General features: G+C 49.5%; 11 pseudogenes; 6 read left to right on the forward strand and 5 right to left on the reverse strand.

The window, feature by feature from the left end:
* Positions 1-583: 583 nt before the first annotated feature.
* On the reverse strand, positions 584-702 carry LOC143949648 (5S ribosomal RNA; annotated as a pseudogene).
* Positions 703-2444: 1742 nt separating this feature from the next.
* Positions 2445-2563, forward strand: LOC143946580 (5S ribosomal RNA; annotated as a pseudogene).
* A 320-nt stretch (positions 2564-2883) lies between these two features.
* Positions 2884-3002, forward strand: LOC143949715 (5S ribosomal RNA; annotated as a pseudogene).
* Positions 3003-3103: 101 nt separating this feature from the next.
* LOC143949209 (5S ribosomal RNA) lies at positions 3104-3222 on the forward strand (annotated as a pseudogene).
* A 4339-nt stretch (positions 3223-7561) lies between these two features.
* Positions 7562-7680, forward strand: LOC143946582 (5S ribosomal RNA; annotated as a pseudogene).
* Positions 7681-8000: 320 nt separating this feature from the next.
* LOC143948747 (5S ribosomal RNA) lies at positions 8001-8119 on the forward strand (annotated as a pseudogene).
* A 101-nt stretch (positions 8120-8220) lies between these two features.
* Positions 8221-8339, forward strand: LOC143949211 (5S ribosomal RNA; annotated as a pseudogene).
* Positions 8340-20398: 12059 nt separating this feature from the next.
* LOC143946832 (5S ribosomal RNA) lies at positions 20399-20517 on the reverse strand (annotated as a pseudogene).
* Positions 20518-20839: 322 nt separating this feature from the next.
* LOC143947950 (5S ribosomal RNA) lies at positions 20840-20958 on the reverse strand (annotated as a pseudogene).
* A 3273-nt stretch (positions 20959-24231) lies between these two features.
* On the reverse strand, positions 24232-24350 carry LOC143948888 (5S ribosomal RNA; annotated as a pseudogene).
* A 694-nt stretch (positions 24351-25044) lies between these two features.
* LOC143949265 (5S ribosomal RNA) lies at positions 25045-25163 on the reverse strand (annotated as a pseudogene).
* Between the last annotated feature and the right edge of the window lie 2104 nt (positions 25164-27267).

Below are 27267 nucleotides of genomic sequence, written 5' to 3' on the forward strand. Positions count from 1 at the left end.
TAGCCTCTGAGATCAGCGGAGATTGGGCGCTTTCAGAGTGATGTGTCCATAGGCAATCTCTTTGGGCACTCTCATCCCTCTTGAAAAATGCCAAAACCCTGGGAAACAAGCGAAAAAAAACAGGTCAACGCCAACAACATAAAAAGAAGAATACGGCACCTGGTATTCCAAGGCCGTCTCCCATTCAAGTACTAACTAGGCCCAACCCTTCTTAGCCTCTGAGATCAGAAGAGATAGGGTGCTTTCAGGGTGATGTGGCTGTAAGCGATCTCTTTAGGCACTCTCAACCCTCTTGACAAATGGCAAGATGATCACTTTGGGAAACAAGCGAAAAAAACAGGTCAACACCAACAACATAAAAAGAAGCCTGCGGCATCTGGAAAACCCAGGCGGTCTCCCATCCAGGTACAAACCAGGCCCAACCCTGCTTAGCCTCTGAGACCAAGCGAGATTGGGCGCTTTCAGGTTGTTGTGCTCGTAAGCAATTTCTTTGTGCACTCTCAACCCTCTTGACACATGCCAAGATGGTCACCTTGGGAAACAAGGGAAAATAAAACAGGTCAACGCCGACAACATAATGAGAAGCCTATGGCACCTGGTATTCCCAAGCTGTCTCCCATCCAGGAACTAACCAGGCCCATCGCTGCTTAGCCTTCGAGATCAGATGAGATTGGGCTCTTTCAGGGTGATTTGGCCGTAGGCACTCTCTTTGGGCACTCTGAAGCCTCTTGACAAAGGCCAAGATGGTCACCTTGGGAAACAAGCTAAAAAAAACAGGTCAAAGCCAACAACATAAAAAGAAGCCTACGGCATCCAGTATTCCCAGGCGATCTCCCAATCAAGACACTAACCAGACCAGATCCTTCTATGGCACCTGGTCTTCCCAGGCAGTCTCCCATCCAGGTACTAACCAGGCCTGACGCTGCTTAGCCTCTGAAATCAGACGAGATCGGGTGCTTTCAGGTTGATGTGGCCGTAAGCGTTCTCTTCAAGACACGCCCAACCCTCTTGACAAACGGCAAGATGGTCGCCTTGAGAAACAAGCAAAAAAAACAGGTCAAAGCCAACAACATAAAAAGAAGCCTATGGGCTTACAGTGGACCCTAAAAGATGGGACCCACTAGCTCTGTCATGGTTCGGACGCTGTAATGTGTTGAAGATGAACGCGTTGCCACGACTTCTGTATCTACTACAAGCCTTACCTATCAAAATACCCCAGACTTTCTTTCATGCGGTTCGCTCAATCTTTATCAAGTTCCTCTGGCGTGGAAAACATATGCGTATTGGTAGGGCAATGCTATTGCGACCGAAATTGCGGGGAGGTATTGGCTTCCCGGACCCTGCTCTATATTACACAGCGACGCACATGACACCGGTGTTGACTGGTGCCGGTGTTCTGCCATATACTGTCCGGCCATGATATAGTGTCTGCGCCGTACTGCGCATGCGCAGTACGGAGCAGACGAAGCTTCGGAGATTTTCATGCGCGGTGAGTGGAGGTGGTAGCCCCACCATCCAAGTGGACATAGGGTTGTGAATATTAGAGGGCCCCTCGCAGGCCTCGCTGCGCATGCGCAGTACACAGCGGACACTATCCGATGGGGGACCATATGTGATAAGACACCGGCATGGGGAACTGAAGCTATGGGTCAAGCTAGAGCAGGAGATGGTGCGGGTTCCACTGGCTGGTCTGCCTTGGGCGGGGAGGCCATTGGAGCCCTGTGTGACTACTCACCCGTTAATTGGCCCCTCGCTCGCCGAGATGGATAGTTTTTTTCACCTTTCCCACCTGACTAACTTCCCTTCTCCTATGACCCCAATTATTGGACATCCTAGATTCCCTCCGGGCCTGTCTGACCAGGCCTTTACCAGGCAAGCCCCGAAAGGGCTTCTGAGAGAAGCCCTATTTCTTGGACCCACGGGCTTGATTCCCATGGGGACCATACTGCTAGAGCAAGTACCTGTTGCATTGGATATATATATATATATTGGACCTATATGTTTCAGGGTGGCCTGCATAAAGTGCCAGGCCACCCTGTCAAAGGCCTTCTCCACGTCCGTTGACAACATAAGCAAGGGCCTTCCCTGTACATGCGCCGCATGGATTAAATTGAGGACTCGGGCCGTATTGTCTCTAGCTTCCGACTTATTTTTATTTTTTTGCTTGTTTCCCAAGGTGACCTTCTTGGCGTTTGTCAAGAGGGTTGAAAGTGCCTGAAGAGATTGCCTACAGGCACATCACCCTGAAAGCACCCGATCACGTTTGATGTTGGAAGCTAAGAAGAGTCAGGCCTTGTTAGTACCTGGAGGGGAGACCGCCTGGGAATACCAGGTGTCATAGACTTCTTTTTATGTTGTTGGCGTTGACCTGTTTTTTTTCCGCTTGTTTCCCAAAGTGACCATCTTGGTGTTTGTCAAGAGGGTTGAGAGTGCCTGAAGAGATTGCCTATGGCCACATCACTCTGAAAGCACCCAATCTCGTCTGACCTTGGAGGCTAAGAAGAGTCGGGCCTGGTTAGTACCTGGATGGGAGACCACCTGGGAATACCAGTTATTGTAGGCTTCTTTTTATGTTGTTGGCGTTGATTCGTTTTCTTTTTTCGCTTGTTTCCCAAGGTGACCATCTTGGCATTTGTCAAGAGGGATGAGAGTGCCCAAAGAGATCGCTTACAGCAGCATCACCCTGAAAGAGCCCTATCTCTTCTCTTCTCTGAGGCTAAGAAGGGTTGGGCCTAGTTAGTACCTGGATGGGAGATGGCGTTGGAATACCAGGTGCCGTATTCTTCTTTTTATGTTGTTGACATTGACCTGTTTTTTTTCGCTTGTATCTCAAGGTGACTATCTTGGCATTTGTCAAGAGGGTTGAGAATGCCCAAAGAGATTGCCTATGGGCACATAACCCTGAAAGGGCCCGATCTCCTCTGATCTCAGAAGCTAAACAGGGTTGGGCCTTGCTAGTACCTGGATTGGAGACCACCTGGGAATACTAGGTGCTGTAGGCTTCTTTTTATGTTGTTGGCCTTGACCTGTTTTTTTTTTCACTTGTTTCCCAAGGTGACCATCTTGGCGTTTGTCAAGAGGGTTGAGAGTGCCCAAAGAGATCACCTACGGCCCCATCACCCTGAAAGCGCCCAATCTCGTCTGATCTCGGATGCTAAACAGTGTCGGGCCTGGTTAGTACCTGGATGGGAGACCGCCTGGAAATACCAGATGCCATAGGCTTTTTTTTTTATTTTTATTTTTTTATTTAGTAGTATGCGACATACAATGCAAAGGCAACTTCACAGAATGTGTGATACAAATAGTTACAAACAAACGATCATATTGCATGGATATCAGAGCCAATGGTAAGAAGTCCAAGGAGAATAGCACGTGTACAGCTTTGCGGTCATATCAAGATGAGATTAAAGCTCCATCTCGTTGGGATCCTCTACCACTTAAAATATTATTGATACTAGCCCTGCTACCTTCGAAGAGTTTAGATATCCATAGATAGAGGAAGAGTATTGTGTAGTAGTCAAATGGGGTCGGAACATACCATTTTCTTTTCCCTTTTTTGAGTTAAGAAGGGAAATAGTAGAACTGAAAGGAGGGAGAAGGGGAAAGAGAAGATTGGGGAAGGAAATGGCAGAAAAGGAAAAGAAGGGGTAAGGGGGTGTCGTGGGTAGAGTGGATAGGATGGGGTCCCCTCCCAGGGAGCAAGAGACGCCCTCGGCTCACCAGCTCATCAGCTGTCCAACGTTTGGAACAGCGATCTCCAACGATCACCATGAGCTTACTATGTCTCGCGGAGGTATTCTTCCGAAAAGCGAAACTGGGTCCAGTAGAACCATCTGTTCCCATGCTCCTCCGTTTTATCCCTCATTGTGGCAGTCAGGTCTTCCATTCGTTCAATATCATTTACCCTTGTGAACCACTGGGTCACCATTGGAGCAGATTGCTCTTTCCACTGACTTGGGATGCAGGCCCTAGCTGCATTGAGGAGATGTTTAAGTAAGGACTTATGATAACGCTTTCTCGACATAGGAGTTAGATTGAGAAGAACTGCTGCGGGATCATTGGCTAAGGAAATGTCTGTGAACTTGTGGATGAGTCTCAGGACAGGCTGCCAGAATGTTTGTAATTTAGGGCTTTCCCAGAAAATGTGGAGAATGGTGCCACATTTGGTCCACAGCGACAGCAGCGGTCAGATTGACCGGGGAATATTTTGGCCAACACCACCGGTGTGACATAGAAGGATCTGGCCTGGTTAGTGTCTTGATTGGGAGATCGCCTGGGAATTCCGGATGCCGTAGGCTTCTTTTTATGTTGTTGGCTTTGACCTGTTTTTTTTCCCTTGTTTCCCAAGGTGACCATCTTGGCATTTGTCAAGAGGGTTGAGAGTGCACAAAGAAATTGCCTACGGGCACAACACCCTGAAAGCGCCCAATCTCGTTTGGTCTCAGAGGCTAAGCAGGGTTGGGCCTGGTTTGTACCTGGATGGGAGACCGCCTGGGTTTTCCAGATGCCGCAGGCTTCTTTTTATGTTGTTGGCGTTGACTTGTTTTTTTTGTTTGTTTCCCAAGGTGACCATCTTGGCGTTTGTCAAGAGGGTTGAGCGTGCATTTGATCTCAGAGGCTAAGCAGGGTTGGGACATGGTTAGTACATGGATGGGAGACCGCCTGGGATTTCTCGATGCCATAGGCTTTAGTTTTAAGTTGTTGACATTGACTTATTTTTTTAATTTTTATTATTCTTTTATTAAGTAGAACAACATAAATATAACAGTCAACCATACAGCATGAGCCAGGGTCACAATTACATGCTAACAAAAAATAGGCAGCCAAATAACTCTGGGTTCTCAGAGGGGAGTCCTACAGTTTCATGCAAAAAATAGAGAAACCCCACCTCCGACATGTAGTACAGTATAACTAGTGCAACTCCGTTCGGACAAATGTAATCATGGAGAACAACTGGGACCACAGCGAGCCAGCTTATCATGACCTACGTGAACCAGAGTAAAATATGAGCCGGTCATGTCCAGAACCCTGGGGTTCTTCTGGGTCCCGAAGGCTAGTAAGGAGACAAGGCATAGTCAAAAGGGAGGACGGGGGAAGAAGAGAGTGCAAAGACGGAGAGAGAGGAGGTGGGGGGATGGCGGCGGGGAAAAAAAAGAAAAATAAAGACAAAAAGGGAGGGGGGGAATGCCACCCAGGGCAGACATGGCCTACGTAGGTAAACGTTAGATGTTCAGTCGTTTTCTGGGACGGAGGCACTGCTCACCTCCCGAATGTAGTCTCGCGTAACAGTAAAATACCTCCAGGGCCTCCATGTAACACTAAATGCCTCTTCAGTGTTGTGAAGGGTGGCGGTCAATTCTTCCATCCGGAGAATATGATTGACTTTGGAATACCACAGCACCTTGGATGGGGGCTGAGGCTGCCTCCACAGTGCGGGAATGCAGGCCCGGGCGGCATTCAGGAGGTGCATCGTGAGGGTTTTTTTGTATTTTCGAACAGGCTGTTCGGTCAAGTGTAGAAGGCACACTACTGGGAACCCAAAAGTTCCTCAAGGTCGGGCATGCCCATGGGACACCTTGGGGACCAAGGTGTCCCATGGTCCCCATATCTGAATTTCACCTCCAACAAACATCCGGGATCGATCTATCCATTTTATTCAGAAGGTATGGGACTCTATACCAGCGTGAGACTATCTTGTATCGTGATATTGGTTTGCGATGGAAGCTTTATGTACTAAGGTCAGGATCTTCCCTATCTGTTGTGGGGTAAATGTGATGCCAAAGTCCCTCTCCCATTTGTGGATAAATGGTGGGGGTTGACTCCTCCTCCTGACTACTCAATAGGTTGTACAGGAGGGAGAGGGTGTGTCGCACAGGTTCCCTTTTGTGACAGATGGATTCATAGGGTGTCAGGTCTCTAGGAGTGTAGGGGGCCCTTTGTATGGCCAGAAGAAAGTGACGAAGTTGATAAGCACTAAACAAGTCAAGCGGAGGGTCAGAAAGCTCGGCGACAGTTTGCGTGGTCGGGAGCCCTCCCGTGGGCCACATCTCTCCCAGACGCTGTTTCCCCACCACTGTCAACTGTCGCAGTTTCTTGTTGGTAAATCCCGGTGGGAAGTCTGGATTACCTATAACCGGAGTCATTGGTGATGGCAGGGGAGCAATGTGTGTGCAGCGGAACAACCTCCGCACAACAGCCAACGTAGCTCCCACTACGGGGTGACCTCTGAGGTCTTTTGGTAGGGAGGACAGGAGCCACGGGGAGGTCAATAGGGGAATGGATCCATCCTCAATCTCCATCTCCACCCCCTGCTTGTGTGGGCCATTACAATGCCAATCAACGACTCTCGCTAGCAGAGTCACTCTGTAGTATTGTCTGAGATCTGGGAGACCCAGACCCCCCTTGTCCTTTGGTCTGGCAAGCAATTGCAAATGGGCTTTGGGCAGTTTGCGCGCCCAAATAAAGTCCCGGAGCAGCAGCTGCAGTTGTCTGAAAAAAATTGGGGGTAACCGGATCGGTAATGTCTGGAACATGTATAAGATCCGAGGGAGGGCCATCATTTTGAATGCATTACAGCGCCCGAACCAGGTCAGTGTTAAAGCATGCCAGTTTCCCAAATCAGATTTCAGTCTATCCAGGAGAGGGACAAAATTAAGCAGGTACAATTGCGCTAAATCCGCTGCGATGTCAACGCCCAGTTAACGTATAGATTTTTCAGCCCAGTAGAATGGAAAAGAGGAGCGGAGCCTCTTGGCCTCACCATCCGGAACCGATATATTCAATACATATAGGCTGCCGTGTCGCTGTAGAGACGCAAGTATTTTGGGAAGCAAAATGTGTGGATTGGAGACGGAAAAAATTAGATCGTCAGCGTACGCCGCAATTTTGTGGTGTGCCGAGGGTTTGGATATGCCAGTAATATTCGGGTCATTCCAAACGTGACACATAAGTGGTTCCAGTGTCAGAATTAAAATTAGGGGAGACAGAGGGCACCCCTGCCTCGTCCCATTAGTGATGGGGAAAGAGTCCGAGCACCACTCGGTCACCCGTACCGCTGCCGATGGCGTGGAGTAAAGCGACATTTCCCAGCTCATCATGTTGGGGCCAAGACCTATATGTTCCAGGGTGGCCTGCATAAAGTGCCAGGCCACCCTGTCAAAGGCCTTCTCCGCGTCCGTTGACAACATAAGCAAGGGCCTTCCCTATACATGCGCTGCATGGATTAAATTGAGGACTCGGGCCGTATTGTCTCTAGCTTCCGACTTATTTTTATTTTTTTGCTTGTTTCCCAAGGTGACCATCTTGGCGTTTGTCAAGAGGGTTGAAAGTGCCTGAAGAGATTGCCTACAGGCACATCACCCTGAAAGCACCCGATCACGTTTGATGTTGGAAGCTAAGAAGAGTCAGGCCTTGTTAGTACCTGGAGGGGAGACCGCCTGGGAATACCAGGTGTCGTAGACTTCTTTTTATGTTGTTGGCGTTGACCTGTTTTTTTTCCGCTTGTTTCCCAAAGTGACCATCTTGGTGTTTGTCAAGAGGGTTGAGAGTGCCTGAAGAGATTGCCTATGGCCACATCACTCTGAAAGCACCCAATCTCGTCTGACCTTGGAGGCTAAGAAGAGTCGGGCCTGGTTAGTACCTGGATGGGAGACCACCTGGGAATACCAGTTATTGTAGGCTTCTTTTTATGTTGTTGGCGTTGATTCGTTTTCTTTTTTCGCTTGTTTCCCAAGGTGACCATCTTGGCATTTGTCAAGAGGGATGAGAGTGCCCAAAGAGATCGCTTACAGCAGCATCACCCTGAAAGAGCCCTATCTCTTCTCTTCTCTGAGGCTAAGAAGGGTTGGGCCTAGTTAGTACCTGGATGGGAGATGGCGTTGGAATACCAGGTGCCGTATTCTTCTTTTTATGTTGTTGACATTGACCTGTTTTTTTTCGCTTGTATCTCAAGGTGACTATCTTGGCATTTGTCAAGAGGGTTGAGAATGCCCAAAGAGATTGCCTATGGGCACATAACCCTGAAAGCGCCCGATCTCCTCTGATCTCAGAAGCTAAACAGGGTTGGGCCTTGCTAGTACCTGGATTGGAGACCACCTGGGAATACTAGGTGCTGTAGGCTTCTTTTTATGTTGTTGGCCTTGACCTGGTTTTTTTTTCACTTGTTTCCCAAGGTGACCATCTTGGCGTTTGTCAAGAGGGTTGAGAGTGCCCAAAGAGATCACCTACGGCCCCATCACCCTGAAAGCGCCCAATCTCGTCTGATCTCGGATGCTAAACAGTGTCGGGCCTGGTTAGTACCTGGATGGGAGACCGCCTGGAAATACCAGATGCCATAGGCTTTTTTTTTTATTTTTATTTTTTTATTTAGTAGTATGCGACATACAATGCAAAGGCAACTTCACAGAATGTGTGATACAAATAGTTACAAACAAACGATCATATTGCATGGATATCAGAGCCAATGGTAAGAAGTCCAAGGAGAATAGCACGTGTACAGCTTTGCGGTCATATCAAGATGAGATTAAAGCTCCATCTCGTTGGGATCCTCTACCACTTAAAATATTATTGATACTAGCCCTGCTACCTTCGAAGAGTTTAGATATCCATAGATAGAGGAAGAGTATTGTGTAGTAGTCAAATGGGGTCGGAACATACCATTTTCTTTTCCCTTTTTTGAGTTAAGAAGGGAAATAGTAGAACTGAAAGGAGGGAGAAGGGGAAAGAGAAGATTGGGGAAGGAAATGGCAGAAAAGGAAAAGAAGGGGTAAGGGGGTGTCGTGGGTAGAGTGGATAGGATGGGGTCCCCTCCCAGGGAGCAAGAGACGCCCTCGGCTCACCAGCTCATCAGCTGTCCAACGTTTGGAACAGCGATCTCCAACGATCACCATGAGCTTACTATGTCTCGCGGAGGTATTCTTCCGAAAAGCGAAACTGGGTCCAGTAGAACCATCTGTTCCCATGCTCCTCCGTTTTATCCCTCATTGTGGCAGTCAGGTCTTCCATTCGTTCAATATCATTAACCTTTGCGAACCACTGGGTCACCATTGGAGCAGATTGCTCTTTCCACTGACTTGGGATGCAGGCCCTAGCTGCCTTGAGGAGATGTTTAAGTAAGGACTTATGATAACGCTTTATCGACATAGGAGTTAGATTGAGAAGAACTGCTGCGGGATCATTGGCTAAGGAAATGTCTGTGAACTTGTGGATGAGTCTCAGGACAGGCTGCCCGAATGTTTGTAATTTAGGGCATTCCCAGAAAATGTGGAGAATGGTGCCAGCCTGTTGCCCACAGCGACAGCAGCGGTCAGATTGACCGGGGAATATTTTGGCCAACACCACCGGTGTACGATACCAGCATGTGATCAGCTTATATGAGATCTCCTGATATTTACTGCAGAGTGACGACTTATGGGCGAAAAAGAGTATTCTGTCCTTCTGTGGTTTGGAGAATGTAGTTTGTAAGTCCCTTTTCCATTTAGCTAGGAAGGGTGGATCCGTGGAGGATTGTGCATCTGTCAGGATTAGGTAGGACCTAGAGAGGGAACCATGAATTGGGCCATCATCCAGGCAAAGTTCCTTGAAGGGGTGGAATTGTCTAGAGAAGAACGAATGGTTAGGTAGTGATCCGAGGAAATGGATTAGCTGTCTAGCTCTCCAGCTATCCAATGCAACAGGTACTTGCTCTAGCAGTATGGTTCCCATGGGAATCAAGCCTGTGGGTCCAAGAAATAGGGCTGCTCTCAGAAGCCCTTTCGGGGCTTGCCTGGTAAAGGCCTGGTCAGACAGGCCCGGAGGGAATCTAGGATGTCCAATAATTGGGGTCATAGGAGAAGGGAAGTTAGTCAGGTGGGAAAGGTGAAAAAAACTATCCATCTCGGCGAGCGAGGGGCCAATTAACGGGTGAGTAGTCACACAGGGCTCCAATGGCCTCCCCGCCCAAGGCAGACCAGCCAGTGGAACCCGCGCCATCTCCTGCTCTAGCTTGACCCATAGCTTCAGTTCCCCATGCCGGTGTCTTATCACATATGGTCCCCCATCGGATAGTGTCCGCTGTGTACTGCGCATGCGCAGTACACAGCAACACAGATTCCGAAAATTGCGGAGCATGAACGGCGCCTGCGCACTGAGTCCAGGTTCTATCCCCACTATCCAAGTGGACATAGAGTAAGAATATAAAAGAGGCGAGCGCAGCGAGGCCGAGCCCGAAGCGTGGCGAGCAAAGCTCGCCTGCGAGGGACCCTCTAATATTCACAACCCTATGTCCGCTTGGATGGTGGGGCTACCACCTCCACTCACCGCGCAGGCGCCGTTCAGCTTCGGACATTTTCCGAAGGTTCGTCTGCTCCGTACTGCGTATGCGCAGTACGGCGCGGACACTATATCATGGCCGGACAGTATATGGCAGAACACCGGCACCAGTCAACCACCGGTGTCATGTGCGTCGCTGTGTAATATAGAGCAGGGTCCGGGAAGCCATTACCTCCCCGCAATTTCGGTCGCAATAGCATTGTCCTACCAATACGCTTATGTTTTCCGCGCCAGAGGAACTTGATAAAGATTGAGCGAACCGCATGAAAGAAAGTCTGGGGTATTTTGATAGGTAAGGCTTGTAGTAGATACAGAAGTCGTGGCATCGCGTTCATCTTCAACACATTACAGCGTCCGAACCATGACAGAGCTAGTGGGTCCCATCTTTTAAGGTCCGCTGTAAGCCCATAGGCTTCTTTTTATGTTGTTTTTTGCTTGTTTCTCAAGGCGACCATCTTGGCGTTTGTCAAGAGGGTTGGGCGTGTCTTGAAGAGAACGCTTACGGCCACATCAACCTGAAAGCACCCGATGTCGTCTGATTTCAGAGGCTAAGCAGCGTCAGGCCTGGTTAGTACCTGGATGGGAGACTCCCTGGGAAGACCAGGTGCCATAGAAGGATCTGGTCTGGTCTGGTTAGTGTCTTTTTTTTTTTTTTATTCTTTATTTACGGATTGCAGGTAATACAGAGACAAACTTTAAAAGACATAGATCCCTCAGTTTTCCAGGTTAACAAAAATACATAGTTAATACTTCGTGGGGGACCGGGGGAAACCTAACAACTTATGTCAGCAGCAGCCCCAGCCGTGGCTAGGCCACCACATTATCCCACTCTAATGATCTGGCACCCCAGTGTCTACTTATAAACCAGGGCAGTCCGCGGGGCGATCCCCCTCAAGGCCCAGATTGAGGGGCCTCTAACATCGGTCACCTTCATTCTATTGGTCAAAGAGCTCAGCCGGGACCACCCCGAGGGCCGCCAACCCCTGGCTGGGAAATCGAGGGAACAAAACGAAAAGATCCTTGCAATCACCATGTATTTTAATTATACTTGGGAGTTAGGGGGTAGGGAAAGAGGGGGGAGCAAATGGGCAGGAGAAGGGGATGGGGGGCTCCAAGACAACCAACGACAACCAACGAGCAGTGTGCTCTTCCTCCCTGTCGCCTAACGCTGATGTGAGCTGTTCCATACGGTAGATGTCGCAAACTCTTGCAAACCAGTGAGACACCAGTGGAGCGGCCTGCTGTTTCCACATGCTAGGTATACATGCCCTGGCCCCACTCAGAAGATGTTTTAAGAGAGATTTATGGTACTTCTTGCTCGAGAGTGGGGTCAGATTGAGGAAGATCGCAGCTGGGTTGTTCTGGAGATCAATAGCCGTGAGGTCATAAATGATATTGAGAACCTGTCTCCAGAAATGGGCCAGTTGAGGGCATTCCCAGAAGATATGTAGTAACGTGCCGGCTTGTTCACCGCATCTCCAGCACAAAGGGCTGTGACCGGGAAACATAGCCGCCAGGACAGTGGGGGTCCTGTACCATCGGGTCAAAATTTTATAAGCTATTTCCTGGTATTTACTGCATAGGGATGACTTGTGCGCAAAAAGAAGCGCGCGGTTCTTCTGGTCTGGCGAGAGCCGGATATGCAGGTCTTGCTCCCATTTTTCCACGAACACCAGGTTTCCCTGGGAGAGTTGGTCAAGTAGGATGCGATATGACAGGGAAAGAGACCCTCGGGTCGGTCCCTCTCCTGAGCATACCTCCTCAAACGATGTTAGGGGTCTGCGGAATTCGCCACTGTTTGGCAAAGATTTCAAGAAGTGGGAGAGTTGGGCAAGCTTCCACTGTCCCAGGGCAGTGGTTGCTAACGCCTCGTACATAGTGGAGACCGCTGTCCACGTCCTAGGGCCAAGAAAAGAAGAGGCCCGCACAAGGTCCCGGTCAGGGTCGAGGCGGAAAGACTTTTCCGTCATGCCGGGTTCAAAGCGTGGGTGTCCAATAATAGGAGTCATGGGCGAAGGGAAACTGGGCACGCCCATCAGGGTAAAATATCTGTCTAGCTCTTGTAACATTGGCTCAATGAGTGGGTGTGCCTGCGTCGCTCCCGACCAGCCCGGTCCACTCCAGGGCAAACCTGGAAATGGTACGGATTCACGCTCCAGACGAACCCACAGCTTATCCTTCAGGTGTCTGCACCAGTCAACTACTCTGTTCATGTGCACCGCCGTATAGTACCATGCCGGATCTGGGAGGTCAATCCCTCCCTTGTCTTTTGATCTGAGCAGTAATGTTCGGCTGAGTCTTGGAGGCCTGCCCTGCCATACGTATCGAATAAAGATGGAGCGCATGGCTTTAAAAAATGATTGGGGGATTTTTATCGGTAAGGCTTGTAATAGGTACAAGAGTCTGGGCATTACATTCATTTTGAGCACATTGCATCTCCCAAACCAAGAGGTCGCCAACTTTGACCACCTCTCTAGATCTACGGCAAAAAATTTTAGAAGCGGCTGGAAATTCAATTGGAAAATCAGATGTGGGTCCGGGGGAACCTTGGTACCCAGATATTGTATAGCCCCAGTTGCCCAACGAAAGGGAAAATTAGTGCTTAGACTCGTCTGGGCGTTGGTAGACAGGGAGACGTTGAGTGCTTCCGATTTCTGTAAGTTAATTTTAAAATTTGACAGGGTGCCATATCGTCTTATTTCCGCTAAGAGATTCGGCAATGTAATGTGAGGCTCCGAGACATAGAACAAGAGGTCATCTGCAAAGGCTGCGACCTTATGGTGGTGTGAGGGGGTGTCCAGTCCCTTGATGTCTATGTTCTGCCTGATGTGGTGCAGCAAGGGTTCAAGCGATAGGACAAACAAAAGGGGGGACAACGGGCATCCCTGCCTCGTTCCATTGCCAATAGTGAAACGCGACGAGGCAAACCCATTGACCCTAACCATCGCCGTCGGTGACGAGTAAAGAGCTGTAACCCATGAAAGCATGGGGGGGTACACCCAAGCTTCGCAGGGTGGCTAGCAAAAAAGGCCAGCTCACCCTGTCAAACGTTTTTTCTGCGTCCACAGAGAGCAACATAATCGGTAGTTTAAGGCGTCTGACGCGTTCTATAACATTGATTGTCCTGGTAGTGTTGTCTCGGGCTTCCCTGTTACGAATAAACCCCACCTGATCCAGAGGTATCAGGCGTTGGAGAATGGGCGCCAACCGCTCCGCCAGTATCTTAGTGAAGAGCTTAAGGTCGCTGTTTAATAAGGAGATGGGCCTGTAGTTCGCACAGAGAAGCGGATCCTTCTCCGGCTTGAGTATGACCGAGATGCTTGCCTGCAACAGCTCCGGTGGAAAGGTCTGGCCCTCCAATAGGGCGTTAAAAGCTGACACAAACGGCGTGGACAACAGGGAGAGGAAGGCCTTATAATAAGGGACCGTAAACCCATCTGGGCCTGGTGCCTTGCCCTTGGGTGAGTCTCTTAAAGCTGCCGACAATTCCTCCGGGGAGATAGGTTGCGAGAGAAGCTCTATCTCTTCCTGTGTCAGCGACGGGAGGTTTGCCGAAGCTAGGTACTCGTCAATGGCCGCTGTGCCGGCCTGGAGGGCGTCTCCTGAGTCCCGGGGGTGCAAGTTATAAAGGGCTTCATAGAAAGATCGGAAACACTCCGCTATCTCCCGTGAATCATGAAGCTTGGCACCCGAAGGGGAGGTTATGGTTGGAATGAAGGACGCGTTGCGTTGGGCACGCAGGGAGTTCGCTAGGGACCTACTACACCTGTCTCCATATTCATAATACGTCCTGCGAACCCACATGAGTCTGGTTCTAGCCTGAAAGAGAGAGAAATCTCTGATTTGTTCTCTAAGATCTCTCACCTCCACCTCCAGCGCAGCAGTCGGCTGGGATTTGTGTCGTTGTTCACACGCATGCAACTTGGCAATAAGTTTGGAGAGAGCCTCAGTTTTGGCCACTTTGAGTCTATGACCATGTTTAATAAGAATGCCCCTAATGTAGCATTTATGAGCCGCCCATAACATGAGGGGGTTGGAAACAGAATCACGGTTATGATCAAAGTAACTTTCTAATTCCCTAAGCAGGTCTGCGTGGGTCTCAGGGTCCTTCAGGAGAGACTCGTTCAGTCTCCACCAGGACTGCCCACGCGACTCCTGTTGTAGCTTCAGCATCAAAGAAATCGGGGCATGGTCAGACAGGGCTATGTGGCCTATCTGAGCGTCTGTGACCGCCGGGATAGCATTGTGGGTGACTAAAAACATATCTATACGTGAGTAAGAACCATGAGCGGTGAAAAAGAATGTATAGTCCCTATCCTGTGGGTGAAGCGTACGCCACACATCGATCAGTCGGTGGGAGTGTAGCAGGTCTCTTATGTGTGAACGCGTTCTCGCAGAAATCGCAGAGGTGCCCGATGATGAGTCTCTGTGGGGGTCCAAGGTGAGGTTAAAGTCCCCCCCAACGATCAAAGTACCCTCCGAGAATGCAGCCAGGGCATCCAAGCATGCTTCTAAGGCCGGCAGCTAGTCCACATTTGGCATGTATAGGTTGGCAAGAGTAAAAGTTTGCGAGTGGAGAGTTCCCTTAATGAAGAGATATCTCCCTTCACTATCGGCTTGGACAGCTAACAGGCGCCACGGCAAGTTTTTAGCAAGAAGAACACACACTCCTCTCGATTTGGAAGTAGGGGACGTGCTGTGGTGGGCCAGGGGGAAGTGCTTACTATAAAGCCGTGGTATTTGGTCTGTCCTGAAATGGGTCTCCTGGAGGAAAACTATTTGGGGCTTCATCCGCCACAATTCTGTTAGGCAGCTGGACCTTTTTTCAGGTACATTCAGCCCTTTCACATTCCAGGAAACCAGCTTCAGGGCCATGACGGCAGTGGTACCCGGCCGGCGGTCTCCACCAGAGTCAGTAGTAGATATAGAGTTCAAGCACAGAGGAAGAGGAGGAGAAAAAGGAAAAGCAGTAACGAAGCGGAGAAGGTCCGGAGTTAGTAGGGAGGAGGAGGGTAGGAGGGGTGGGGATAGATCGGGGAATTGCTAAAGCTCCTATCAGAGAGAACCTGCCGGTTAGGGCAGAGGGGCCTAGTGGGGGAAGAGGTAAGGCACTGCAGAGGGAGGAACTCATCGGTGCAGTACCCCTCCAGCATCCCATGGTCCATGCAGTCGCAATCGGGCATGCACGGAGCTTCTTTGGCATCTTAACTACGACATCAAACGCATTATAGAACATCACTGCAGCAGGTATCGGGCAGTTAACAACAGTAGAACAGTGCATAATTAGACCAACATAATAAACTTTTCAACACAGAGTATAGATAACTTTATACCACCCAGGCACCCGCCCCTCCCCCCCCCCCAAAAAAAAATGGAAAAAAAGGGGGGGAGGAGAGGGGGAGGGAGCGGGAACGCCGCCCAGGGGCACCCGGGGGGCACCACCAGGCAGTCCAAAAACACAAAGAGCGCCGAGACTAGGGCAAGTGTAGATAAACAGTAACGAGAATGGTGAACAGTACCGCCAATAACTCAGGGCTTCGTCCAGGAAGTGCAGTGTCCAACTCTGTTCTTCCAATGTCCTTCCTCTCCCCTAGCGGGGGCGCTGGGAACAATGGCCCGTGGCATGGTAAACAACACAAAGCTGGATACTCCAGCCGTCTATGTTGGTAGAGAAAAAGAAAACAAAAAAAAAAGGGTATAACACAGGAATAACGGAAAATTACTGTACTCTCTCAGGGTTCACGATCTTGAGGGGCCTGCGATCTCTGACGTTGGGATCGATGGTGGCGTCTCACTCTCTGTGGCCTGGTTGAGGGGTTGTTCGTCGGGGCCACTGCTCCCTGGGGGACAACAGGAGCCAACCAGTCGGGGACCTGAACCGAGGGCAGGCCCAAAGCCTCCAGAAAGGACGGGACCTCCGAAGGGTGTCGTAGCGCAAGGGGCCTCCCATTTTTGCGCACTATAAGGTGAAACGGATGGCCCCACTTGTATGGAATCCTCCGTTCAGTTAGGTGTTCCAGAAGGGGTCGCAGACAGCGTCTCATCTGGAAGGTCTTGCGGGATACATCTGGCAGAAGGGTGACTTGGGCCCCGTCAAAATCAATGCTGCCTTTGCGCCACGACGCTTGCAGGACATCCTCCCTAACTGAGTAATTGTGGAGACAGCATAAAACGTCACGTGGCCGGTTCTCTGTGGGGCTCCTGGGGCCCAGGGTCCTGTGGACTCTATCAATGGCTATTACTGTGTCAGCAGCGCGGTCCAGACAGGCATTAAATATAGCTGTAACTGTGGCTTTGAGGTCTGCCTGGCCAGTGGCTTCGGGCAAGTCTCTGATCCTGATGTTGCGTCTGCGGTTGCGATTCTCAAGGTCATCCACTAGGAGTTGCAACTGTGCCACTCTGTCAGCAAGGGTATCATGTGCGGCTTGCAGGCCAGAAACATCAGTGGTCAGGGAGGTCACATCCGATGCCAGGGTGGTCACCCGCTCGTTCGTAGCCGACACGTCACGTTTGACCCCTGCGATTTCATGTCGCAAGGTCGTTTCAATCCTGGCTGCCATACAGCTAAAGTCTGCTTTAGTGGGAAGGTTTTGGAGTAAAGCTAGGATGGCCTTGTCCCCCAATAATGCCGGTGCTGGTGGCAGCGGTGGGTCCCCCTGTGTGTCTGAGGCGAGAGCAGCCTGGCCATTCGGTCCTGGGATGAGGCTTCCACTGCGGGAGGGTCTCTGGGACAGTTGGGAGTTGTGAGGGAACCAGGGTGGCAGGCCGCTATGGTCCGGGCTGTCAAGCGAGGCCATGGACAGTGAGCGTGGGAGACACGGGGACAAGTCACTAGGCGGGGAGAACGGGGGCATGTCGTGTCCCTGCATAGCAGTCTGCTCACCTTCCCTCTGTGCCTGGAGCGCCGGAGGCCGCGGGCGCCATCTTGGCTGGATCCGGCGTGGAGGCCGGAGGCTGCAGCGGGACCAAGTACCTGTCCATGGCAGCAGCGGCGGACCCCGCTCGGCTGGCTGTGTTCCGCCGAAGCGCGGGGATGTCGGCGATGCCGAAATATGCAACCAGACTGTGGTAAAGGGGTGCGGAGGGGTCACGGACCGGGAGCTCCAGAAAAGAGCGTCCTCACTCCTTCATGCCTAGGCCACGCCCCCCCTGGTTAGTGTCTTGATTGGGAGATCGCCTGGGAATACTGGATGCCGTAGGCTTCTTTTTATGTTGTTGGCTTTGACCTGTTTTTTTTAGCTTGTTTCCCAAGGTGACCATCTTGGCCTTTGTCAAGAGGCTTCAGAGTGCCCGAAGAGAGTGCCTACGGCCAAATCACCTATATAGTATCTTATATATAATAACTAAAAATATTATTTATTATTATAGATATAGATATATAGTATAGTGATTTGGTCGTAGGCACTCTCTTTGGGCAATCTCCCAATCAAGACACTAACCAGACCAGATCCTTCTATGGCACCTGGTCTTCCCAGGGAGTCTCCCATCCAGGTACTAACCAGGCCTGACGCTGCTTAGCCTCTGAAAACAGACGAGATCGGGTGCTTTCAGGTTGATGTGGCCGTAAGCGTTCTCCTCAAGACACGCCCAACCCTCTTGACAAACGCCAAGATGCTCACCTTGAGAAACAATCAAAAAAAAAAACAGGTCAAAGCCAACAACATAAAAAGAAGCCTATGGGCTTACAGCGGACCTTAAAAGATGGGACCCACTAGCTCTGTCATGGTTCGGACGCTGTAATGTGTTGAAGATGAACGCGATTCCACGACTTCTGTATCTACTACAAGCCTTACCTATCAAAATACCCCAGACTTTCTTTCATGCGGTTCGCTCAATCTTTATCAAGTTCCTCTAGCGCGGAAAACATATGCGTATTGGTAGGGCAATGCTATTGCGACCGAAATTGCGGGGAGGTATTGGCTTCCCGGACCCTGCTCTATATTACACAGCGACGCACATGACACCGGTGGTTGACTGGTGCCGGTGTTCTGCCATATACTGTCCGGCCATGATATAGTGTCCGCGCCGTACTGCGCATGCGCAGTACGGAGCAGACGAAGCTTCGGAAAATCTCCGAAGCTGAACGGTGCCTGCGCGGTGAGTGGAGGTGGTAGCCCCACCATCCAAGCGGACATAGGGTTGTGAATATTAGAGGGCCCCTCGCAGGTGAGCTTCGCTCGCCACGCTTCGGGCTCGGCCTCGCTGCGCTCGGCTCTTTTATATTCTTACTCTATGTCCACTTGGATAGTGGGGATAGAACCTGGACTCAGTGCGCAGGCGCCGTTCATGCTCGGCAATTTTCGGAATCTGTGTTGCTGTGTACTGCGCATGCGCAGTACACAGCGGACACTATCCGATGGGGGACCATATGTGATAAGACACCGGCATGGGGAACTGAAGCTATGGGTCAAGCTAGAGCAGGAGATGGCACGGGTTCCACTGGCTGGTCTGCCTTGGGTGGGGAGGCCATTGGAGCCCTGTGTGACTACTCACCCGTTAATTGGCCCCTCGCTCGCCGAGATGGATAGTTTTTTTCACCTTTCCCACCTGACTAACTTCCCTTCTCCTATGACCCCAATTATTGGACATCCTAGATTCCCTCCGGGCCTGTCTGACCAGGCCTTTACCAGGCAAGCCCCGAAAGGGCTTCTGAGAGCAGCCCTATTTCTTGGACCCACGGGCTTGATTCCCACGGGGACCATACTGCTAGAGCAAGTACCTGTTGCATTGGATAGCTGGAGAGCTAGACAGCTAATCCATTTCCTCGGATCACTACCTAACCATTCGTTCTTCTCTAGACAATTCCACCCCTTCGAGGAACTTTGCCTGGATGATGGCCCAATTCGTGGTTCCCTCTCTAGGTCCTACCAAATCCTGACAGACGCACAATCCTCCACGGATCCACCCTTCCTAGCTAAATGGAAAAGGGACTTACAAACTACATTCTCCAAACCACAGAAGGACAGAATACTCTTTTTCGCCCATAAGTCGTCACTCTGCAGTAAATATCAGGAGATCTCATATAAGCTGATCACACGCTGGTATCGTACACCGGTGGTGTTGGCCAAAATATTCCCCGGTCAATCTGACCTCTGCTGTCACTGTGGGCAACAGACTGGCACCATTCTCCACATTTTCTGGGAATGCCCTAAATTACAAACATTCTGGCAGCCTGTCCTGAGACTCATCCACAAGTTCACAGACATTTCCTTAGCCAATGATCCCGCAGCAGTTCTTCTCAATCTAACTCCTATGTCGAGAAAGCGTTATCATAAGCGTTATCATAAACATCTCCTCAATGCAGCTAGGGCCTGCATCCCAAGTCGTGGAAAGAGCAATCTGCTCCAATGGTGACCCAGTGGTTCGCAAGGGTAAATGATATTGAACGAATGGAAGACCTGACTGCCACAATGAGGGATAAAACGGAGGAGCATGGGAACAGATGGTTCTACTGGACCCAGTTTCGCTTTTCGGAGGAATACCTCCGCGAGACATAGTAAGCTCATGGTGATCGTTGGAGATCGCTGTTCCAAACGTTGGACAGCTGATGAGCTGGTGAGCCGAGGGCGTCTCTTGCTCCCTGGGAGGGGACCCTACCCAGCCGAGGGCGTCTCTTGCTCCCTGGGAGGGGACCCCACCCTATCCACTCTACCCACGACACCCCCTTACCCCTTCTTTTCCTTTTCTGCCATTTCCTTCCCCAATCTTCTCTTTCCCCTTCTCCCTCCTTTCAGTTCTACTATTTCCCTTCTTAACTCAAAAAAGGGAAAAGAAAATGGTATGTTCCGACCCCATTTGACTACTACACAATACTCTTCCCCTATCTATGGATATCTAAACTCTTCGAGGGTAGCAGGGCTAGTATCAATAATAATTTAAGTGGTAGAGGATCCCAACGAGATGGAGCTTTAATCTCATCTTGATATGACCGCAAAGCTGTACACGTGCTATTCTCCTCAGACTTCTTACCATTGGCTCTGATATCCATGCAATATGATCATTTGTTTGTAACTATTTGTATCACACATTCTGTGAAGTTGCCTTTGCATTGTATGTCGCATACTACTAAATAAAAAATAAAAAAAACAGAAGCCTATGGCACCTGGTATTCCCAGGCGGTCGCCCATCCAGGTACTAACCAGGCCCGACACTGTTTAGCATCCGAGATCAGACGAGATTGGGCGTTTTCAGGGTGATGGGGCCATAGGTGATCTCTTCGGGCACTCTCAACCCTCTTGACAAATGCCAAGATGCTCACCTTGGGAAACAAGTGAAAAAAAAACAGGTCAATGTCAACAACATAAAAAGAAGAATACGGCACCTGGTATTCCAACACCATCTCCCATCCAGGTACTAACTAGGCCCAACCCTTCTTAGCCTCAGAGAAGAGAAGAGATAGGGCTCTTTCAGGGTGATGCTGCTGTAAGCGATCACTTTGGGCACTCTCAACCCTCTTGACAAATGCCAAGATGGTCACCTTGGGAAACAAGCAAAAAAAAGAAAACGAATCAACGCCAACAACATAAAAAGAAGCCTACAATAACTGGTAATCCCAGGTGGTCTCCCATCCAGGTACTAACCAGGCCCGACTCTTCTTAGCCTCCAAGATCAGACGAGATTGGGTGCTTTCAGAGTGATGTGGCCATAGGCAATCTCTTCAGGCACTCTCAACCCTCTTGACAAACACCAAGATGGTCACTTTGGGAAATAAGCGAAAAAAAAACAGGTCAACGCCAACAACATAAAAAGAAGTCTACGACACCTGGTATTCTCAGGCGGTCTCCCATCCAGGTACTAACAAGGCCCGACTCTATTAGCCTCCAACATCAAACGAGATCGGGTGCTTTCAGGGTGATGTGCCCGCAGGCAATCTCTTCAGGCACTTTCAACCCTCTTGACAAACGCCAAGATGGTCACCTTGGGAAACAAGCAAAAAAATATAAATAAGTCGGAAGCTAGAGACAATACGGCCCGAGTCCTCAATTTAATCCATGCGGCGCATGTACAGGGAAGGCCCTTGCTTATGTTGTCAACGGACGCGGAGAAGGCCTTTGACAGGGTGGCCTGGCACTTTATGCAGGCCACCCTGGAACATATAGGTCTTAGCCCCAACATGATGAGCTGGGTAATGTCGCTTTACTCCACGCCGTCGGCAGCGGTACGGGTGAGCGAGGGGTGCTCGGACTCTTTCCCCATCACTAATGGGACAAGGCAGGGGTGCCCTCTGTCTCCCCTAATTTTAATTCTGACACTGGAACCACTTATGTGTCACGTTCGGAATGACCCGAATATTACTGGCATATCCAAACCCTCGGCACACCACAAAATTGCGGCGTACGCTGACGATCTAATTTTTTCCGTCTCCAATCCACACATTTTGCTTCCCAAAATACTTGCGTCTCTACAGCGACACGGCAGCCTATCAAACTATAAAAACAATTGCGCCAAGTCGGCTGTATTGAATATATCGGTCCCGGATGGTGAGGCCAAGAGGCTCCGGTCCGCTTTTCCATTCTACTGGGCTGAAAAATCTATACGTTAACTGGGCGTTGACATCGCAGCGGATTTAGCGCAATTGTACCTGCTTAATTTTGTCCCTCTCCTGGATAGACTGAAATCTGATTTGGGAAACTGGCATGCTTTAACACTGACCTGGTTCGGGCGCTGTAATGCATTCAAAATGATGGCCCTCCCTCGGATCTTATACATGTTCCAGACATTACCGATCCGGTTACCCCCAATTTTTTTCAGACAACTGCAGGTGCTGCTCCGGGACTTTATTTGGGCGCGCAAACCGCCCAGAGCCCGTTTGCAATTGCTTGCCAGACCAAAGGACAAGGGGGGTCTGGGTCTCCCAGATCTCAGACAATACTACAGAGTGACTCTGCTAGCGAGAGTCGTTGATTGGCATTGTAATGGCCCACACAAGCAGTGGGTGGAGATGGAGATTGAGGATGGTTCCATTCTCCTATTGACCTCCCCGTGGCTCCTGTCCTCCCTACCAAAAGACCTCAGAGGTCACCCCGTAGTGGGAGCTACGTTGGCTGTTGTGCGGAGGTTGTTCCGCTGCACACACATTGCTCCCCTGCCATCACCAATGACTCCGGTTATAGGTAATCCAGACTTCCCACCGGGATTTACCAACAAGAAACTGCGACAGTTGACAGTGGTGGGGAAACAGCGTCTGGGAGAGGTGTGGCCCACGGGAGGGCTCCCGACCACGCAAACTGTCGCCGAGCTTTCTGACCCTCCGCTTGACTTGTTTAGTCCTTATCAACTTCGTCACTTTCTTCTGGCCATACAAAGGGCCCCCTACACTCCTAGAGACCTGACACCCTATAAATCCATCTGTCACAAAAGGGAACCTGTGCAACACACCCTCTCCCTCCTGTACAACCTATTGAGTAGTCAGGAGGAGGAGTCGACCCCACCATTTATCCACGAATGGGAGAGGGACTTAGGCATCACATTTACCCCACAACAGATAGGGAAGATCCTGACCTTAGTACATAAAGCTTCCATCGCAAACCAATATCAAGATACAAGATAGTCTCACGCTGGTATAGAGTCCCATACCTTCTGAATAAAATGGATAGATCGATCCCGGATGTTTGTTGGAGGTGAAATTCAGATATGGGGACCATGGGACACCTTTTCTGGGCATGCCCGACCTTGAGGAACTTTTGGGTTCCCAGTAGCGTGCCTTCTACACTTGACCGAACAGCCTGTTCGAAAATACAAAAAAAACCTCACGATGCAACTCCTGAATGCCGCCCGGGCCTGCATTCCCGCACTGTGGAGGCAGCCTCAGCCCCCATCCAAGGTGCTGTGGTATTCCAAAGTCAATCATATTCTCCGGATGGAAGAATTGACCGCCACCCTTCACAACACTGAAGAGGCATTTAGTGTTACATGGAGGCCCTGGAGGTATTTTACTGGTACTCGAGACTACATTCGGGAGGTGAGCAGTGCCCCCGTCCCAGAAAACGACTGAACATCTAACGTTTACCTACGTAGGCCATGTCTGCCCTGGGTGGCATTCCCCCCTCCCTTTTTGTCTTTATTTTTCTTTTTTTCCCCGCCGCCATCCCCCCACCTCCTCTCTCTCCGTCTTTGCACTCTCTTCTTCCCCCGTCCTCCCTTTAACTATGCCTTGTCTCCTTACTAGCCTTCAGGACCCAGAAGAACCCCAGGGTTCTGGACATGACCGGCTCATATTTTACTCTGGTTCACGTAGGTCATGATAAGCTGGCTCGCTGTGGTCCCAGTTGTTCTCCATGATTACATTTGTCCGAACGGAGCTGCACTAGTTATACTGTACTACATGTCGGAGGTGGGGTTTCTCTATTTTCTGCATGAAACTGTAGGACTCCACTCTGAGAACCCAGAGTTATTTGGCTGCCTATTTTTTGTTAGCATGTAATTGTGACCCTGGGTCATGCTGTATGGTTGACTGTTATATTTATGTTGTTCTACTTAATAAAAGAATAATAAAAATAAAAAAAATAAGTCAATGCCAACAGCTTAAAACTAAAGCCTATGGCATTGAGAAATCCCAGGCGGTCTCCCATACAGGTACTAAGCATGTCCCAACCCTGCTTAGCCTCTGAGATCAAATGCACGCTCAACCCTCTTGACAAACGCCAAGATGGTCACCTTGGGAAACAAACAAAAAAAACAAGTCAACGCCAACAACATAAAAAGAAGCCTGCGGCATCTGGAAAACCCAGGCGGTCTCCCATCCAGGTACAAACCAGGCCCAACCCTGCTTAGCCTCTGAGACCAAACGAGATTGGGCGCTTTCAGGGTGTTGTGCCCATAGGCAATTTCTTTGTGCACTCTCAACCCTCTTGACAAATGCCAAGATGGTCACCTTGGGAAACAAGGGAAAAAAAACAGGTCAAAGCCAACAACAAAAAAAGAAGCCTATGGCACCTGGTATTTCCAGGCGGTCTCCCATCCAGGTACTAACCAGGCCCGACACTGTTTAGCCTCTGAGATCAGATGAGATTGGGCGCTTTCAGGGTGATGGGGCCGTAGGTGATCTCTTTGGGCACTCTCAACCCTCTTGTTAAGCGCCAAGATGGTCACCTTGGGAAACAAGCGAAAATAAACAGGTAAACGCCAACAACATAAAAAGAAGCCTACGGCACCTGGTATTCACAGATGGTCTCCCATACAGGTATTAACCAGGCCGTACACTGCTAGGCCTCCGAGATCAATGAGATTGTGCGCTTTCAGGGTGTTGTGGCCATATGTGTAATATTTAGACACTCTCAACCCTCTTGACAAATACCAAGATGGTTATCTTGGGAAACAAGTGAAAAAAAAAAGGTCAACGCCAACAACATAGACCCTGCCGGTCTCCCATCTGACCCAGACCCTGCTTAGCCTCTGAGATTGGGCGCTTTCAGGGTGATGTGACCTCAGGCGAACGCTTTGGGACATACTCAAAACTCTTGACTGATGCTAAAATGGTCACCTTGGGAAACAAGCGAAAGAAAAACAGGTCAAAGCCATTAATATAAAAAGATTCCTACGGCACCTTTAATTAGGTACTATCCAGGCCGGACCCTGCTTAGCCTCTGAGATCAGATGAGATCGGGCGCTTTCAGGGGGATGTGGCCGTAGGAGATTTCTTTGGGCTCTCTCAGCCCTCTTGACAAATGCCAAGATGATCACCTTGGGAAACAAGCGGAAAAAATAAACCATGTCAACGCCAACAACATAAAAAGAATCCTACGGCACCTGGTATTCCCAGTTGGTCTCCCATCCAGTTACTAATCAGGCCCGACAATGCTTAGCCTCCGAGATCAGACAAGATCAGGCACTTTCAACGTGATGGGGCCATAGGCGATCTCTTCGGGCACTCTCAACCATCTTGACAAACGCCAACATGGTCATCTTGGGAAACAAGCGAAAAAAACCAAGTCATTGCCAACATTGGAGGCTAAGCAGGGTTGAGCAATCAGTTTCCTTGCCTGAAATAGGCATCTCAGAACTGCCATCTGGCTACTTCCCGGGTTTCCAACTCCTTCAACTAATCCCAGGAGACAATACTTCGCCTCCATCCTGGTGGAGGTTCCAACCACCCGATCAATGGTTCCTGTCACCTCTGTCCAGTAGCGGATCAACTTCGGGCATCTCCAAAACATGTGCATCATGTCTCCCCCCATGTTCCCGCACCGGGGGCAACTTGCGTCCGGCCGTTCGGCCAAACTGAAAAAGTTTACGAGGAGCATAATAGGTTCTATATAATAAGAACAGATGTGACATCCTCTGTGAAGAGAGCCACAATTCACCACAGGCAGGATTCCTGTGGCCAATTATAGCTCAGGGGGGTTTAGTACACACCCCACACTATATAAGGCCGCCAGCGCGGCGGCCTTGTATAGTGTGTTGCGGTGGTCAGGGAAAGAGGACTATAGGCAGGGACAGTGCCTTTACTGCTTGGGAACCTAGCACTGTTACAGTGGGTGTTATGTGCCTCCTGCACAGTACACATATTATTACTGGTGTTCAATTTCTGCAATACATGCATCTGCAGTGCAGAAGTTAGAGTCGGTGTTGTGTGCCTCCTGCACAGTATACACCTTATTGCTGGTGTTCTGTTTCTGTAATACAGGAACCTAGTACTGTTACAGTGCTAGGGTGTACAGAGAAGCTGGTATATATAGAAGACTACAGCATACAGAAGAAAGGCTAGTGAATACAGAATACAGGTTTCGTGTATGTAGATAGGCTTGAGTATACAGAGATGCTAGAGTAAACAGTGAGGCTGGGGTACACAGAGAGGCTAGTTTAAAGACAAATACAAAGATGTTAGTGTATATAGAGAGGTTAGTGTATAGAGAGAGTCGAGTGTATACAGAAAGGACAGTGCATATAGAGAAGCTAGTGTATACAGAAAGGGTATACATGAAAGCTGACATTCTATACAGAAGACTGGGTAGTGTATACAGAGAGTCTAGTGGGTACAGAAGACAGGCTGGTGTATTCTAGCTAGTTTTTACAGTCTAGTGTATACAGAAGACAGGCTGTGGTATACAGAGAGTTTAGTGTATTCAGAGAGTCTAGTGTATACAGTCGGCGAGTGTATACATAAGACTGGCTAGTTTACACAGTGTTTACAGAGATGCAAGAGTGTACAGAGAAGCTGGTATATATAGAAGACTACAGCATACAGAAGAAAGGCTAGTTAATACACAATACAGAAGACTCGTGTATGTAGATAGGCTTGAGTATACAGAGATGCTAGAGTAAACAGTGAGGCTGAGGTACACAGAGAGGCTAATTTAAAGAGAGGCTAGTATATACAAAGATGTTAGTGTATATAGAGAGGTTAATGTATAGAGAGGGTCGAGAGTATACAGAAAGGACAGTGCATATAGAGAAACTAGTGTATACAGAAGACAGGCTTGGGTATACATCAAAGCTGACAGTGTATACAGAAGACTGAGTAGTGCATACAGAGAGTCTATTGGGTAAAGAACACAGGCTGGTGTATTCTAGCTAGTTTTTACAGTCTAATGTATACAGAAGACAGGCTGTGGTATACTGAGGGTTTAGTGTATTCAGAGAGTCTAGTGTACAGAGATGCAAGGGTGTACAGAGAAGCGAGAAGCTAGTATATATAAGGCTAGTGAATACAGGCTAGTGAATACAGAATACAGACTCGTGTAAGCAGATAGGCTTGAGTATACAGAGATGCTAGAGTAAACAATGAGGCTGGGGTACACAGAGAGGCTAATTTAAAGAGAGGCTAGTATATACAAAGATGTTAGTGTATATAGAGAGGTTAGTGTATAGAGAGAGTCGAGTGTATACAGATAGGACCGTGCATCTAGAGAGACTAGTGTATACAGAAGACAGGCTTGGGTATACATCCAAGCTGACAGTGTATACAGAAGACTGGGTAGTGTATACAGAGATTCTAGTGGGTACAGAAGACAGGCTGGT

Source organism: Lithobates pipiens, unplaced genomic scaffold, assembly GCF_037356315.1.
Source record: "Lithobates pipiens isolate NorthernLeopardFrog02 unplaced genomic scaffold, aLitPip1_a1.2 Scaffold_30, whole genome shotgun sequence".
Lineage (NCBI taxonomy): Eukaryota > Metazoa > Chordata > Amphibia > Anura > Ranidae > Lithobates > Lithobates pipiens.